This window comes from Canis lupus, chromosome 23 (assembly GCF_048164855.1).
Source record: "Canis lupus baileyi chromosome 23, mCanLup2.hap1, whole genome shotgun sequence".
Classification (NCBI taxonomy): Eukaryota; Metazoa; Chordata; class Mammalia; order Carnivora; family Canidae; genus Canis; species Canis lupus.
Window position 1 is genome coordinate 36,470,469 of NC_132860.1, and position 16,866 is coordinate 36,487,334.

The following is a 16,866-nucleotide window of genomic DNA, read 5'->3' on the forward strand; positions in this document are numbered from 1 at the left end:
GGCAAAAGGGTGTGGAAGAGCTGTAGGTGAGCCAGGCGGAGCACAAGTACAGGGCTGCTCATGTGGAGTTGGGGGGCTCATTTTTGTCATTGTTTCTCTAGCACAGAGAGGTATTGCCAATCATTTGGATAGAGACCTAGACACTCCCGACATTACAGGATTAAAAATACAGCTGTTAGAAAATTCCATAAATTCTCAGACAAGAGCTACCAGGAACATACATTAGATATTTATGTAATAATTTCAAACAGAGGATAAGGCAAAAAGGAGCTAGATGCTTGTCCTTCATGTTTTCTTCTCTGGCTACCTTGTCATATTCTCATACTTCTTGGCACTTATTAACTGATAATGAGGCTAGTAACACACAAGAAATGAATCATCCCTCTACACAGTCTAAAAAAACAAGGAATTGATTCTGTATTTTGCCTTATTTTTATGACAAATCACAGAATATCAAATCATTTTAAATATGGTGATTTTCTATTTTGAGAGATGAATTTATACTGTATGATGGCCTATAACACTTTTATTTAAACTATGAAATGATAAGAATAATTATTAAAAATCATTACAGGGCCACTTTCAAAGAATGAGTTATAGACTCTTTAAAGTGTAAAAATAAAAAAATCCTTCCAGAATATGATTAAATACACATTTAGTAAAATACTTGTAGCCTATTATTCACTGCATTTCAAAATTATAATAATTACCATGCAAATTACTTGGAAAGATAAATATATATCAAATAATTTTTTTACTAAAAGCATAGGAAATTTCTATAACTTACTTGGCTTAAGAAATTATTTTTTAAAAAATAAACCATCCACTTAGTTACCTAGTTTTAAAAAAAAAACTTTTTTTTTTTTAGATTTTATTTATTTATTTGAGAGAAAGAGAGTACAAGCAGGAGGAGTGGCAGGCAGAGGGAGAAGCAGGCTCCCTGATGAGTAGGGAGCCCCATGTGGGGCTTGATCTGAGGACCCGGGGATCATGACCTGAGCTGAAGGCAGACATTTAACCAACTGAACCACCCAGGCACCCAAACATATACTTGTTTTATGATAAGACAGTCATTAAAATCTCTGGCACTTTATATGACAACAATGAAAAGCACTAAAAAAAAAACTCCATTTCACTATGCTTTTATTGAATAAATATTGAAGGTTCTTAATGGCATAAGTGATTAGATAATGGAAAAATAATGGCATAGAAAATTATAAAGTAACACCTCTGTAATGACATTTGAAATGAAATAATTTTTTTGTTAAATTAACTATAATAGTTGTTAAAATAAATGGAAAATGGATTTAAATTGATAGGACAATTAAAAATAGTTGTTATCTAATATCCTACTAGGGTAGGTAATTCTTTATTGAGGCTTTATATCCCATAAATCTATAACTGTATTTGTCTCAGATTTAAAGAATTTGTTTATCAAGCAAAAAGTGACTAAGAGAAAATAAAATGCTCCAAATTGGCTTTTCCTATGAAATATATAATGCATATCAGCTCATGTTTTTCAAAACTGTTATTTTACATTTATGTATTATGCGGGAATTAAAAAAATAACATTTACAAAAGTTTCATAACCATATACTAAGAACAATCTACTTGCATTTTTAATAGTATAGAAGTCATTCCAAACTGTGGAAAGAAAAGGTTAAAACAAATCCAGGGACTCTGATCTACATCCACTATAATAATAGTAAATGCCACAGACTGACTGAGTTGCAGAAGAGCTAAGGAAACAAATTACCACTGTAAATAAGGTTAAGTCCAACAAAGGGAATAACTCTGTAGTTGACATTTGAAGTTGAAGACTGTACCAAGACAATGAAATCACCATACTGTAGACATACATAAATCAGCTAAAAAGGAAATTATTTTTTCCCCCTGAGATTAGGTTTAAATACTTCTTTTTAACTGGACTCCGCTCAAGGTGAAACAAGCTATTTTTAGTAAGAATCCTCTGAGGGTACAGAATTGAAAATCGTCCCTGATATCTCTTTGATGGAACATGGATGCATTGAAAAATAATCAGCATTCAATCAACACTCAGCCATATTCCAGATATTTAATTCAACATAAGTAAATATATAGCTTATGTGTAAATTTATTTGTGGTAGTGTCCATCTGTGTTGTAAAACTAAATCTTTCTTCATTAATTAATTAATTAATTAATTCACTCACTCACATATCTATTCATTCTCAGATAAACATCTCTTTAGTACCTATTATGAATCGTATAACCAGTTGCTATCAACTGTGGTCAATAGTATGTAAGAGAAGGGATTGACCAAAACACTACAGAAATAAGGATCCATATGAGTGTGGTTGAATTTGGCTGAAGCAATGTTCGAAGCCCAGACAATGCCACTGATTTTTGGAGGATGACTCAATGAAGACAAATCTGGGCTAGGACCCCTGAGCAATCCAAAATTATCAGTTTGGAGGCACTGGGTATTCCCTGAATATGCTTTGTTAAAGCAGGGCTGGCTGCCCATATCATAGGACCACTCTATTCTTTTATTATGTAACGTTCTCCTTCTTCATTCCACTCTAGACGCCGTTGCAGTCTTGGTACTTCTAGAACAAGCAGACAAACTCCCACCTTAGGGCGTTTGATCACGCTGTTTCCTCTGCCTGGAATATACATCCTACAGGGTTTGGTTCAAATCTTGATTTCTCTAAGAGCTGGAATCTGACTTCTGATTTAATACTGTCCCCTAACCATACATCCCACTTCCTTATCCTGATCTACTTTTTATTTTATCACAGCACTTATCACCTTGTAACATATAGGTCACCCGTGTGTGTGTGTGTGTGTGTGTGTGTGTGTGTGTGTTTATTTATTTATTTATTGTCTGTGTCCTTGGTGAAAATATGAAGACCATGATATCAGGAACTTGTCATTTTATGCTATGCAATAGAACAAGGCCAGTTATATAGTGACCTCATAATTATGAATTAAACAAGTGAACAATGAACAACAAATGAATGTAAGAGGATAAAGAAAGTCAGAAATCCCTGATCCTCTCCTTAAAAAGGAAGCTTGTGGCTTTAATGAATGAAGAGGACAGCTGAAAAAGTGAGCGCTGTTAATTGGAGTGGGATAACCGTATGAAGCATTACTTGCCTCAGGTGAACTCTGATTTCTGTCCCCAGTCTGCACAGTTTATGCCAACCACTGGGCAGGCAGTGGGGCAACAGCAGAGTCAGCTTCACACCCTGATTCCTTCATCTACTAACTGTGTAAATTGGAGCCACAATCATCTGTGATAAGGGAATAAGTATATCCATGTTCTATAGTAAATAGCATGTAACAGATGCTTAATAAGTAAAAATTCTCTGCTCTCAATAAGCTCTCAAAAGTTGTCTTGAGAAACTGATACCTAAACACCTTGACATGATTTAACCAGCTAGAATGAGTTCTATAATGATCCTAGTGTTATGTGAGCTCAGAGGGGAGTGTGACTTGTTCAGAGGAGAAGAATCAACAAAAGGTTTAGCACTTGGGCTGAGTCTTGAAGGTTAAGCTAGAATCGATAACAGAAAACACACCTTTCAAACCAACACATCCTCTGGATTCCAGGTGACTAAATGACTAAAGAGTCAGCTGCCCTGACTTATATTACACAAGGCTCATAAAATCCCAGCTTTGCCAGGCTGGAAATTCAGACAGAAATGCCTGGCAAATCCTCAAAACATGTACTTATGATAAACTAGAATGGTCCCTAACAGGATAAATACAATGAGTATTTTGAATATTTGAAAGTAAGAAGCATTGCAAATAGCCAAAACACTGGTTTTATGGAAGTGGCTAATTTAGAGAATTGATCATCATTTTGAAAAGAAGCATCTATGAATAAGAAATGGCTCTGTTGGTCTCCCCCTCCCCACCCCTCAGCTCAGTGGGGAGTCTGCTTATCCCTCTCCCTCTGTGCCCCCTTCCCCACCCCTCTAATGCTCTCTCTCAAATAAATAAAATCTTAAAAAAAAAAAGAAGAAGAAGAAGAAATGGCTCTGGACCATTAGGTGATGGCAGACTAATCAATTATAAAACACAGTGAAAAGAGTTGGTAGGTGTCAGCAAAAACACTGACCCTAACACTATCTGCTGTGGAATGTTTGGTTATTAAGAATAGTACTAAACATGTCTATGCACATACCAGTAATAAAGCTACAAAGAAAAACATAAATACTAAAATCACAAAAGTAAAATCAGTGGATATTTCGGTATGCTAGGAAAGAAAAAAAAGCAAACAGGTGAAACTTAAACACCTAATCCCTGAAGCAATTAAAAACTGATGTGTTTGACAAGCATGCAATGTGAAAACAGAATTCAGGATTGTATTTGTTGCATGAATCTGGGTTCCTCTTTCCATATTTCTTGCATATCCCCAAATTGAAATTTCTCAATTTCATGCAGGCATAAGGAAAGGAATGTCTGAACCTTATTAAAACCTTCAATTAAAAAAAAAAAACAAACTTTAATTTAACCTTTTCCCACACAAAACCTTTTCTTCATCCTATCAAATAGAACAGGAGGAGGAACAGATCACAGTTCACTCTTTTCCCTTAGTTGCCTGCCTACACTGAGGAGCAGGTGTTAATGAGAGGTGGGGAACTGAAAGCAAAATCTTGGCAGCATAGACAGATATTGTGCTTGAGAAGCTCAGAATAAATTTAAGAGTCCTATGATTATAATGTTCCCATATATTCTCTGTGGGTGTAAAGAACTAAGCCTCATGATGTCTTATAGCCATTCAATAACTTGGTTCAATTTCATTTTATGTGACTTTACTAGGAGAACACTCTTTGGGCTTCTCCAAACAACCCCTATTATTAAGTAGGCTGCTTCTGTCAGAGTTGATCTAGGATCTGCTAGGTAAGGTGTTTATGACTTTACAGAAAACACTAGTGGTTTTCTGTACGTTCTGACTACATGCTTTTATTAGAGGAAACAGAATCCATCCTAAACCCTTGCTGGCCCTGTTCTAGAAAATACCCATGCAGGCAATTTAACTTCATGTACATGCATTTCAGTTAAAAAAAACAACACAAAACTTTACCTGTGAGTCTGGCCCACACAGGTAATTGACTGTTTGACATCTCTTCCCTTCCAGGGAGAAATCTTTGCTTAAAAAATATCAGAAATGCACCTTTCATTTTAATCTGAAAGACTAATTAATCTCACTGGGCATTGTTGGTATGGTTAATTAAAAGCCAAAGCTTTATTTACTTACTCTCTGGACTTTCCCTGCATCCAAAAGACAAAGTTTGGGGTTGAAAAAAAGTGATTCTGCTTAAAATTCCCATGGCACTGGGGGCACCTAGGTGGCTCAGTCAGCTAGGCATTTGACTCTTGGTTTTGGCTTGGGTCATGATATTGAGATCCTGAGACTGAGCCCTCTGTTGGGCTCTGTGCCAGCACAGAGTTTGCTGGAGATTCTCTCTCCCTCTGTCCCTCCCCGCCCCTACTCAGGAGCTCACGCATACTCTCTAAATAAATAATATCTTAAAAAAAAAATCCCACAGAACTAGCTAAGCATGTTCAATCCTGCTTTAAAAATCTTTCACAGGGGGCAGCCCAGGTGGCTCAGTGGTTTAGCGCCACCTTCAGCCCACGGCCTGATCCTGGAAACCCGGGATCGAGTCTCATGTCAGGCTCCCTGCATGGAGCCTGCTTCTCCCTCTACCTCTCTCTCTCTCTCTCTCTCTCTCTCTCTCTGTGTGTCTCTCATAAATAAATAAAATCTTAAAAAAAAAAAATCTTTCACAGGGGCACGTGGGTTGTTTGTGCAACTGACTCCTGGTTTCAGCTGGGGGTCATGGTCTTGGTGTGGTGGTATCAAGCCCTGAGTGGGACACTGCTCCACATGGAGCCTGCCTGGGACTCTCTCTCTCCCTCTCTCTCTCTCTGCTCCTCCCACTGCTCTCTCTCTCTAATAAATAAGTAAATCTTAAAAAAAGAAAATGTCTCACAGATCACCCAATTAACTTATCACAGTCAATATTCCAAACTTTTTCTCTGTGTACCTCATAATACCCACTCATTCTTTTAACACATCACCTTAGTGACTATTTTGTTTAAAGTCTCCATGCCTTATAGCTTTCCTCATTTTTTTCTAAACCTAAACCTTCCCCTCCACTCTAGAACTTTACTCATTAATTCCTTTTTTTTCCTTCACTCTACAATATTCAACCTCTTAACTTCAATGCTTTGCTTCTCTGGCTTTGACCATGCCTCTGTCCTATCCTGAAAACATCTCTTGAACTTGCCACAGCCTCCTCACTGTTAAGAGCTGAAGCTTTTAAACAGTTACCTGTAGTTAATGTTAACCTTAAAAATAAAACTGCCAGTTATTTTAGCACCAAAAAAAATGAGCTTATTTGGCAATAGAAGAAAACTGCAATTTGGAACAGGCAAGCTATAGTAAAATTATAAGCAAATCTGGGTAGCAAAGGAGACAAGTACTCTTTTATAGAGGAGAAGGTTGAAAGGGCTGTCATAAACAAAAAGTCTACTGGAGTAAACTGGGAGTATAGTGGCTTTTCATTGGCTGACTTGAGAGTCTCTTAATGGCTGGGTTGTTGCTAGGGGGAAAAGAAAACCCTATTCTTTCTGCTGGAGTGGAAAAGTAGTAGTTAAAATCCTAAGGACTAGCAAGGTATGTCTTTCTTATTGGGTCTGTAATTGACCATAAGTGATAGCTCATGAGAGCTCCCCCATCTGTCCTCCTGACTCCATTTCAGTGGTTTTCCTTTACAATTTTCACATAACTATTTTCTTATCATATATGCCTTTCTTAATCTTTTTCCAACTTGCTCCATATACCACAATAGACTCACACAGCATCTGCTGAGTTAAATTATGTCTCATTATAAGATATGCTAAGCTCCTAAGCCCTGGTGCCTTTGACTGTGACTTTATTTGGAAACAAGGTCTTTGCAGATGTAATCAATTTAAAATGAGGTTATACAGAATAAATTTTCTTAGTAAGAATAGAAAATTTAGACACAGAAACACAGGTACACAAGGAATAGTGCAGGTGACAGACAAAGGCAGAGGTTATGGTGATGCATCTAGAAACCAAAAAATGCCAAGGAGAGCCAGCAACTACCAAAAGCTAAAAGGGACACATGAACAAACTCTCAGAGCTCTCTAGAAGGAACAAATCTTGTTGACACCTTGATCTCAGACTTCCAGGCTCCAGAACTTTGAAAGAATAAATTTCTGTTTTTCAAGCCACTCAATCTGTCGTCATTTGTTACTGCAACTACAGTAAACTAATACAGCATCCAATCATTATGATCTGAGTGGTGGCATGCATATCTAGTTTTCTTTCGAATGGAAATATTATGTATGTATGTATGTATGTATGTATGTATGTATGTATGTCATCCTCTTTCATAAAGAAGAGGAGTGAGCTAACTATGAACCAGTCCCAGCAGGCAAAGAGCCCAGCCGGTCAACCAGAATCTTCCTCCAAAAGGCCTGCTGATGGGCCTTTGCTCTTTCTGCATTACATAGAACAGCACTTACTGCTTTTTCATTCCTATACTCACAACATTAGGCTGCCCTGTTTCTTCTCTATTTCTCTTGCTACTTCTCTTGTTTTATTTATCTTCATTTGATTGCTCTAAAACAGTGATTTTCAGAATGTGATCCTCATATTAGTAGTATTATCATTATGTAGGTGTTTGTTGGATTTGCAAAATTTGGGGTCCATGCCAGATATCCTGAACCAGAATTCCCAGGGATACATGCTAAATTTGATGATCATTTTTATAGAATAATATTCTCCAAAATGTACTCCATAGAATCTTACTTTGTGTATAATCCTTTTCTTGTGGAGAATCCATTTCTTGTTTCAATTACCACTGCTGGTTGATAAATATTCAAACTCCCTGTATCTCAATCACTCTTTGAACTTAATTTGTCACCTTAAATCATAGCTTGAAAGAATGAACTCATACCCTCCCTTCAAAACTGGCCTCCTTTCCTGTCCTTTGTGTTTTCTAATTAGATTAATATTTCAGATTAAACTGGTAGCTCTTTAATATATGGTATCACACTTACTCACCACTAGATCCCAGGGACTCTTACAATATCTGGCAGAGACTATAATATAGTAGTTGTTACTATGTTTTATCAGAAGCCTCAGTGAATATAAAATATAAAACTCCTCTCTCTATGGCTATATCAGTAAATCAAGTTTCCAATCTTTCTCTGCCTGATTCTCCAATCTATTCTGCAAAAATTTTTCCAGGTTATTTTTTTCCTAAAATTCTATCTTCATCATGTTGCTCTATTACTTGAAATTGTCTATCATTGTTTATTTTCTCTAGGAATTCTACATATCCTTTTTCTCACTATTCTTTACTTCTCTGCTTCCCCCAGGCAAGCTGATCTTCTTGCAGTTTTTGTTTTATTTTTATTGTTAAAACTGTTCCCCACATCTGAAACACCTTTACCACCTTAATTTTCAAAAACTCTCAAGCCTTTGTCAACTGAAACCCACTACAGTAGTTCATTTCTAAGTTGAACTCCAGTAGAAGCCGTTATCTTTATCAGCCTTTTCACTTCTACATAAATAGAATTAGTTAACTCATTCAACCTACACTTATTGATAACTCATGTTCCAAGTACTAGCCTAAACGTTGTGGTCATATGAGTGAATCAGAGATTTACGGTTCTTTTCTAGGGGAGGGCAAAACAAAAAAAGAGAAAATGGAAGCCCAGCATGGTAAGTATTAATAGGAGAGGAAAAAGGACTATAGACACACAGAAGTTGGGTTGCCTAACTTGGGTTAGAGAGGGGCATCAGAGAAGGCTAACTGTAGGTCCTGAGACCTGGAAGATGAAAGTGACCCAAGGTTAATAAAGAAAAGAAAAAAAAGAAAGAAAGAAAGAAAAAAGTGGAGGAGAGAACATCTCTGCTAAGGGAACTATGCATTCAAGGACTCAGAGTTGAAAGAAAACATGGCTTATTTGAGAAACTGAAAATAGTTCAGGTGAAAGCAACAATTAGTCTTAGGCAGAATAAAAGCTCCAAGAGGAGAAACTGTAACTTTTGTACTCACCAAGGTACATTTAGCTCCTGAACTGAACTTAAATAGTTTGGGCTAAATGAATAACTGGAGACAGCAGGACACCTCTCCACTGAATTAGGAGGGAAGGAGAAGGATGATGTAGATAAAGGTTAAGTTATAGGTTTAACAGCAGGACACTAAAGGAGTTCTCATCTTCGATTTGCCCCGATAGCAAGAAATTGTGGTTTATCAGCCAAGAGTTGGGGAAGTAGTGAGGTTAGAGATTTGAAGAAAGTACAGAAGTTTGAAATGTCTATTCTGGGAAATAGAAGGAATAACTGATTAGAGAAATGCAGAAAAGTTGCAGGGAACTGTTGATTTTCTAGTTAGGGTTTAGTGATTATATATATGTACATATTATATATATTATATATAATATATATATATATATATATTCTTTAGCAATTCTTAGCAGTTTGGTATAAGCACAGAAAGTATAAGCAGTTAAATAACTTTACAAAATAATATTCTCTCTTCAACTAAATTATATAGTCCTAGAAAGCAGAAGTCACATAAAATAGACCATGTTGAGCATAGTGCTAGCACATAGTAATTGCTCAATAAATTGTTTAATGATTGAATTGTATAAAGACCAAATGGTCATATGGGTTAGATGCACTTTGAAATGTAAAGTATCCCATAGTAACAGAGATATGTATACTTTAGCTGACTGCTTTAGCTCAAGAAAAATAAAGGCACCAGAATAATTCATATTGAGCATTTTTAATGTGCCAACAATGAATGGTGTTGTATGTTGAATTAATGGAGAGTACTTCAGTATCTATTGTGTATAAAGGAACAGGAGAAAAAATAAAAATAAGAGACAAACTATTGACTCCAAGAATGATCAACACTTACTTCTTTCATCCTTACAAATGAAATAACCTGTTCCAATCACAGTTGACTGCTCATGAGACTGTATGACAGAATGTAATTAGATGCTTTCTTACTAGTTTACAGTCTGTTTTATTGTGAAATGGAATATCCTCCATGCTTCCAGCATTGAAATATAACCTAAGTGATAGGCATTGCCTCTACCGATCAACTTCATCTGTCTGTGTGGTTTTCCCAGGTTAATTCTAGCTGTCAGTGCAAACCAAGGTCATTAATATTGACCTCTGAATAAAAGTCATCAAAATGTCAGATTATTTAAGACGTGAAAATTACCTCACATGTTGAAGTTTGATGGGAATGTCCCAGCTGGCAGGGTTGTTGCTGGGGAAGGCAAACTAAAAAACCTGAAGGAGAACTGGATGAGTCTTCCTATATTTCCATCTATGAAGGCTCTTATCCCATAACACTTCCTCTACAAAGTTCTTACTTTAAATTAAACCCCCACCCTGGGGATCCCTGGGTGGCGCAGTGGTTTAGTGCCTGCCTTTGGCCCAGGGCACGATCCTGGAGACCCGGATTCGAGTCCCATGTCGGGCTCCCGGTGCATGGAGCCTGCTTCTCCCTCTGCCTCTGTCTCTGCCTCTCTCTCTCTCTGTGTGTGACTATCATAAATAAATAAAAAAAAAATTTAAATCCCACCCCTTTAAATTAAAAGTAATCTCTCTCCATGACCACACATAATGCTATCTTCTAATGATACATCACTTTCTACATTGAATTAGAGTATAGTTATTAATAGGAAGTTTTATTATTTATTAACAGTTAATAGCTGATATAGCATGAACAACAAACCAGAAAAGGCACCTGCCATAAACAATTGCCGTGGTATGTACCACCAACTGTAAGTTCTCTACCCCCCTCATGTTGACCAATATCATTTTAAAGGTGAGGGAATAACAATGCTTTTATTTGTGTTTTCCAGGCATGCCATAAAGTAGATACTCCAAAACTAATTTTTAAAATCAATTAGTGAATTAAATAGGGATTACTGAATCCTTTTTCCATAGCATACTTTAATGAACTGTGCAGGAAAGGGTTCAGCCTGGTAAAATAAAGTGGTGAGTTGTTTCAGTCATTCATTCACTAAAAACAACAAAACAAAAAACCCAAAACCCAAAAAAACAAAAAACATTCAGTTCCAGTCTGTATTAGTTTTCTAGGGCTGCTGGAACAAAGTGCCACAAACTGGGTGACTTAACAGAAATTAATTGTCTGACAATTCTGCAGGCCAGAAGTGCAGATTAAGGTGTCAACAGGGCAGTTCCTTTTGAGGGCTGTGGAGGAAAATCTGCTTTCTGCCTCTCCTAGCTTCTGGCAGTTTGCTGGAAATCTTTGGCGTTCCTCGGCTTATAAATACATCTCCTATTATCTGCTTTTATCTTCACATAATGTTCCCCCATGTGTATGTCTCTGCATCCAGCTTTCCTCTCTATGTAAGGCTATCAGTTATATTGGATTGGGGCCCACCATAATGACGTCATTCTAACTTGATCATCAGCAAAAACCTGATTTTCAATTAAAGTCACATTCTCAGATACTGGGAGTTAGGACTTCAAAATTTTTTGGAGGGTATCCAATCCAACTCAAGACACAGGACACTGGCACTGGGAATGATAACTGAACAGGACACAGTTCCTGTCCTCAAGGAGCTCATAGACCAGGGTGTTAGGAATGACAAAAACCATAAACCAATACTTTAGAGGAATGGCAGATATTAAAGTCAGGGAAAACTTTTTGGAGATAAGAGTGGCTGAGCGGAGTCCTGTTAAATGGCTGGAAGAAGAGAGATGGTTAGAGGAATTCTAAGCAAAGGGAAGAAGTAGCTTATAGAGAAGTGCATGCAGCTTTGATCATTACAGTCAAAGGAGTAAACGGGTTAGGATAAGATATTGAGAAGAAAGAGACTCTGGTGAAACAGAGGCTCATTATGGTCCAGAGGTGCTGTGTTAAGAAGTCTGGACCCGGGATGCCTAGGTGGCTCAGTGGTTGAGTGCCTGCCTTCAGCCCAGGGAGTGATCCTGGAGCCCTGGGATCGAGTCCCACATCGGGCTCCTTGCATGGAGCCTGCTTCTCCCTCTCCCTGTGTCTCTGCCTCTCCCTCTCTGTGTCTCTCATAAACAAATAGATAAAATCTTAAAAAAAAAAAAAAAAGAAGTCTGGACCCTGGGGGCATCTGAGAACCTCAGTTGGTTAGTGTCTGGCTCTTGATTTTAGCTCCAGTCATGATCTCGTGGGTCCTGAGATGAGCTCCACATCAGTTTCTGCCTGAGGGGAGTCTGCTTGAGATTCTCTCCCTCTGCCCTTCCCCCAACTCTCTGTCTCTTTCTCAAAAAAAAAAAAAAAAAAAAAAAGGTCTGGGCCCTGTAGTAGCAGTAATGGAAAGCCTTTGAAGAGTTTTAAGGAGGCGAATGACATGAACAGATTTGATCTCTCCTAATTTTCCTCATTAGTGGTGGCTGTTGTTTGAAAGTATGTTCAGTTATATCCTATGTTGTTGGGAAGATGTTCTATTTTTTTCTGATAAAGTGTAATTTGTTTCCTTCCCACAATTTAGTCTTTTTCTTTACTATAATCAGTTATCACTCAATAATATGTGTTTTGGGGAAACTTTTTTCCTCAATCCTATGTTCATGATCTAGTCTGAAACATATTAACTTTTCTGGTTTCTTCTCCCCATTCCCTCTTTGTCACAACCTATTCATAAAATAAAACATTGAAATATAAAATATAACATCAACAGGCATTTGTAATCTGCTAAGAATCTAAAGAGCTAACCCTAAATTCGTAAATTCATTTATAAGCGTATTATAATTCATCAAAGATTCAAATGGGCAGATTCAGCAGATGTCTAGCTTCACTATTTCATTTGATCATCCTTATGGGGCTCTTTGTAAAAGAGATAATTGGAAAATCTAGATTCAGCTTAGGTTCTAGGAAAGAGTTCCTCTACCTCTTTTTGCAAGGACATTTTGCTCACTACGAAACAAAAAGGACTTGCTATCACTCAGATTTATAAGGTAGCTCACCAATATTTTCAGTATTTATTGTATTGTATGATGCCAGAGAAAATCTTTGGAACCATTGTGTAATAGAGATTGCCTTATTACATTATGTATGACAAGCGCTAACATCTTCAATTATACAACAATTGAACTAAAGTATCTTTGCTTTGCCATAAAATCTGTTTTATTAAAGACTATCTTTTATATCAAGTCCTCTAATCTTTATAATAATCTATTCTATGTTACATATCCAGTTGTACAAAGCATGCAGCATGTGCCTTTGGCTTTAATCTTATACTTTCATCCAAGAAAGTTTAATTTTCACAAAGAAATCTTGTTATATATTTGAATCTCTTTAGGGATTGTGGAATGATTTTGAGAGAGAAGAACAAACCAAGAGGAATCACATGTCCTGATTTCAAGCTATTCTATACAGTTGTAGTAATCAAAACAGTATGGCACCAGCATGAAAAGAGACAACCAGCTTAATGGAACAGAATTGAGATCCTAGAGATAAGTCCAAACATATGCAGTCAGTTAATGTTTGACAAGCAAGTCAAGAATTTTTTTTGAAGATTTTATTTATTTATTTGAGAGAGAGCGTGCACAAGCAGGGGGAGTGGGAGAGAGAGAAGCAGACCCTCCAATGAGCAGGAAGCAGGACAAGGGGGCTCAATCCCAGGACCCCGGGATCATGGCCCAAGCCAAAGGCAGACACTCAACCGACTGAGCCATCCACGTGCCCCAACAATTCTTAATAGAGAAAAAACAGTCTATCTAATAAATGCTGTTGGGGAAATATTGGATATTCACATTTAAAAGAAGGAAACTTTTGTTAACTTGAAATTGATTAAAGGCTTAAAAGTAAGACTTGGAATCATGAAACTCCAAAAAGAAAACATAAGGGAAAAAAGCTCCTTGATATGGGTCTTGGTAATAAGTTCTTGCGTATGACACCTTAAAGCACAAGCAACAAATTAAAAAATAAAAAGGTGAGACTATATCAAACTAAAAACTTCCGCACAGCAAAATAAACAATCAACAAAATGAAAAGACAATGTATAGAATGGGAAAAAATATTTGCAAACCATATATGTGATAAGGGTTTAATATCCAAAATATATAAAAAGCTCATAAACCTCAATAGCAAAAATAACCCCACCAAGTAATCTAATTAAAAATGTATAAAAGACTTACACAGACATTTTTCCAAAGAATATATACTGATGATCAAGAAGATATACATGAAAAGATGCTCAACATCAGTCATTAGGGAAATGCAAACCAAAACCACAATAAGATATTATTTCATACCTTTTAGAATGGCCATAACTTAAAGACAAGAGATAACAAATGCCAACAAGGATGTAGAGAAAAGGGAATCCTTGAGTGTTCTTGGTGGCATTGTAAATTGGTGCATCTACCATTAAAAATAGTATGGAGCATCCTCAAAAAAAAAAAAAAAAAAAAGAACTACCATATGATCCAACAATTCCACTTCTTGGAATATATCCATAAAAAACACTAACCCAAAAAGATGGCTGCCACTCCCATGTTCATAGCAACATTGTTTACAAGTAGCTAAGACATGGAAACAATCTAAGTTCTATTGACAATGAATGGATAAAGAAGTGGTGTTATACATATAATGGAATATTATCACAGCCATGGAATATTAGTCAGCCATGCAAAATGTTGAAATTTTGTCATTTGCAACAACATGGACAAACCTTGAAGATACTATACTAGGTAAAATAAGTTAGAGAAAGACAAAAACCATAATACCATAGTTTTATGTGGAGTTTAAAAAACAAAACACACAGAAAAAGAGATCAGATTTATGGTTATCAGAGGCAGGGAAGTTAGTGGAGGAGGAATTGGAGGAAGGTGGTCACAAAGTACAAACTTCTAGTTACAAAATAAATAAGTATGAGGGAAGTAAAGTACATCATGGTGACTATAGTTTATACTGCTATCTGATATACAGGAAAGTACATCCTAAGAGTTTTCATCACCAGGAAAATTATTTTTGTTTTGTTTTGCATTTTTATTTTATCTAAATAAGATGATGGATGTTAACTAAACTTATTACAGCAGTCATTTCACAATATGTGTAGATCAAACCATTATGCTGCAAACCTTTAATTTTTACAAGGATGTAGGTCAACTACATCTCAATAAAGCCAGAAAAAAAAGACATGCAATGATAAAATAGCAAATGGATTTTTAGAACAATTCACTTACTCTCAATAGGTTTGTTTCCAAATTGAAAGATGGATATAATAATATAGGCAATGGCTTCTGGAAAGATTACTGGCACAAACTTTGGTTGTATCATTTAAAAGCTGTGTGACTTTGTAACAAGTTGTTTAGTTACTCTCAGCATCAGTTTTATCAGGGAGATAATAGTTACCTCGTAACATGTCAAAAATTAATTATGATAATGTATGAGAAGAAATCACACAGCATAAGTACTAATATTCAAAGAATATCCATTCCCTTTGCATTCCCTCTCAAGATAATACTGAGAGTCAAATGTGATGGTAATTCCTTGTAAACTGAAAATCACTTATATTTATATACACTTTATGTCTTATTAATATACAAAGAATGATAAAATACTAGAATATAAAATGAGCTATCAGATACCAAATTGCGGGGCCCCTGGTTGACTCAGTGGTTGAGTGTCTACCTTTGGCTCAGGTCGTGATCCCAGGGTCCTGGGATCCAGTCCCACATCAGGCTCCCTACAGGGAGCCTGCTTCTCCCTCTGCCTATGTCTCTGCCTCTCTCTCTGTGTCTCTCATGAATAGATAAAATCTTTTTTCTAAAAAAGACACAAAACTGTGAGATCATCTGTGACTCACACTGACTTGTGTTTTATTTCTTAAATTCTCTTAAAATGCTGTCATTCATCATTAAAATTGGGTTTATCCCATGGAAGAAAATGAAATTACAGATCTGGAGTCCAGTACTCTTATACTGTCTTTCTTATATTATCTTTTTAGTGAAGCCTCTCCAGTTGGTTAAGTTGTGAGTTCTTTAACTTTATCATATTAATTAAGTTAAATATGAAATTTAATTAATAATGTCTGTGTGTTTGGAACTGTGCTGGCATTGGCAGAAAAATTCCAAAGGTACAGAAATTGTATTTCAATGACCAACATAGCTAGTTCATATTTTTTAGAGTTGTAGGTTTAGTCTATTTTAGGAAGCTATGGGCAGATGGAGATTTAATAAGGATTTGGTTTAACCACTGCTCTAGAACATTCTTCATCTCCAAAGGATCATCAAATACTTTGTATAAGTATATTGGAGAAAATTAGAGAGACAGAAACATAATAATAACTATGATACAATGAACAATGTATTCAGAGCTTTTTTTTTTAAATGTGATAAGAGCTTTAAGTGTTTTAGAGAAGTCAAAAAGAGATAAAAAAAAAAAAAAGCTTGACGAGTGAAGTCAAGTGAATTCAGACTATACTATCAAAAATAAATTTGTATGCTGGTTCTTTCGTCCAGCATGAAGTTTAAACTCTGAGTAGGGGCAAAACTAGGGGTAATATAGATCTAAGAGGGATGGGGGGTATCCATTCAAGTAAGAGGTCCTAGTATGAACAGGTTGTTGCTTAGGTGGATAACTTTCTTTTTGTATGTAGCCTGATCTATTGGTCCTATCTTAATTCAGATTTCTTTTGCCTAGAGTAGGAATCAAGCAGGTATTGCCAAAATTATATCGCTTGTGATGCTCTTTCCCTAGAAAATATTAGACACTCTATAAATATTTGTTGACTGGATAAACAAACAGAACAGGGTTGTAACTGTTAATTTCTTATTTAACAAGTTGTTTTAAAAGATTTCAGATTCTGGGATG

At 36.3% G+C, this 16,866-nt stretch overlaps 1 protein-coding gene and 1 long non-coding RNA gene across 31 annotated transcripts in view; one reads left to right on the forward strand and one right to left on the reverse strand.

Moving 5' to 3' along the window:
* The window catches only part of DLG2 (discs large MAGUK scaffold protein 2), a 1,975,849-nt gene that overhangs the window by 485,584 nt on the left and 1,473,399 nt on the right, over positions 1-16,866 (reverse strand). The gene's annotated exons all lie outside the window — the stretch shown is intronic.
* The window catches only part of LOC140615583 (uncharacterized), a 29,473-nt gene continuing 27,235 nt past the window's right edge, over positions 14,629-16,866 (forward strand). Inside the window, exon 1 of the long non-coding RNA XR_012016090.1 lies at positions 14,629-14,741. This is a non-coding gene — a long non-coding RNA (uncharacterized lncRNA). The remainder of the gene's footprint in view (positions 14,742-16,866) is intronic.